Here is a 1,894-nt window from a genome sequence, read left to right on the forward strand (position 1 = left end):
AGCCAGGAGGGGCCGGCTGCACCCCGGGGACCCTCCCTGGCCGGGCGTGGCCTCCTGCTGCAGGGGCTGCCGACGGCTTCGCAGGCTGAGACTCACTGTGCACCGGCCCACGGCGGGCCAGCAGCTTCCTTTTTGGGGTGCGCGCCCCAAGGCTTCCACGTGGACATTTTGCCGGCTGAACCCCAGAGTGGACGAGGCAGCAGATGGGGTGTCTGGGTCTGCACAGCTCCCCCGTGCACTAGAGCCCCTGTCCAGCCAGGATGCTTCCTCTCGGGGCGCGCCCACGGCCGCCCCTCGGCCTCCCACCGAGTCAGGCGTGACCCCCACACTACCCGCCGGCTCCCCGACACGTCCCGGGCGACCAGAAGCGCGCAGCGGAGCGAGGAGTGGACGGGAGAGTCCCAAACTGGGCCACCGTGGGGTCCAGCTCGTCGGCCAGCGGTCTAGAGAGGCGGGCGCCCCGGTGCCGGGACCCCGACACTGCTTTGCCGTGGGGTGTGTCCCGTGGGTGCGGGACATTGTGGTTCACCCGCAGCGTCCTCCGGCCTGGGGCTGCAGATTCCACGTGGGCAGGCAGAGGGTGTCAAGGGGGCGGAGGGCTCCACGCACCCCACAACCCCGGCACCACGCACCCCTCTAAAGACAACCCAGGCGCGCATTAGAAAGATGTGGGCTGTATACGCGGTGGAATATTACACAGCCGTGAAAAAGGATAAGTGCGTGTCTTGTGCAGCAGCATGGAGGGAGCTGGGAGGGGTCGTGCCGGGGGAGATGAGCCGGACGGAAAAGGGAAAATGCCGGGTGGTTTCGGTCACGGCAGGAGCATGAAGGACCAGGAAATATAATAATCAACAGCTACAGACCAGAGACGTTTTACGGGGGTGGAGCGGGGACTGGGATCAGAAATGGGGAGAGGGGAATGCACGGGATTAGGGTGACGGCACACGGGTGACCTGGTGACGGGACGCCCCCGGGGATGGCAGCCGAGACGGAAAAGCCACGAAATGTTGTAAAACTAAATTATTATAAAGAAAAGGTCACTCTTAGCTCGCTCGCTCGCTGCCCGCTTCTCTCCATCCTCTTCCCGGCCTCCCCCTTCTCCTTCCTTCCTCTCCTCCTGCCGCCTCTCTCCTCCTCTTCACACACACACGCAGGCTCCAGGTCCGCGTTCACGCCCAGCAGCCCGACCCCGGCCGCGAGTGGGGTGCACGGATCGGCCCTCCCCGGCACGTCTCCCCAGATGAAACCTGCAACTCGAACCCGTCCCGACGGGAGAGAAACCAACAGCCGCTGGCGACAGACGAGCCCAGGCCCGGGAAGGTGGGACTCGCCGCAAGGACGTGGCCACTCACGGCCCACGAGGCATCGCCTGGGTCTGCGCCCGTGTGCGCTCGGGACTGCAAGCTACGTCTTCCGGTGCACGCCGAGCTCCATCTTTTGCTGCAGAACGAGAGGTTTGGTGACACTAAGCTGCCGGAACGTTCTAGGGAGCTTCTCGCTGCACGTGGACTTTAGCGCGAAAGATGAGGCGCTGGACGGACACGTCTGTGTTTGCGCTGACCCTACAGCTCGCTCCAGGCTAAGCGCGCAGGGAAGTCTCAGCCAAATCTCGGTGGAAAACGCTTGGCCGGGGACAACGGAAAACAAGGAAATTTTCCATCCACGTCGCCAAGGACACTTGGGCTTCTGGCTGCAGGAAGCCGTGACTCCTGGACGACGCATTCCCGTTTTTCCTCTGCTGGACAAGAGCGAATTGCAGGTGGCACGGGCCGGCCGGCTTCGCGCGGACAACGCGGGGCTGTTTCCACAGAGATCCATGCGCGTCTGCGCGGAGCAGGATCCGGCGGTCAGCGGCGAGGCAGAAACGGAGCCGTGAGAGTCACCGGCGGGCAGG

The sequence above is a fragment of the Condylura cristata genome, unplaced genomic scaffold, assembly GCF_000260355.1.
Source record: "Condylura cristata isolate star-nosed mole 26May11 unplaced genomic scaffold, ConCri1.0 scaffold00027, whole genome shotgun sequence".
Classification (NCBI taxonomy): domain Eukaryota; kingdom Metazoa; phylum Chordata; class Mammalia; order Eulipotyphla; family Talpidae; genus Condylura; species Condylura cristata.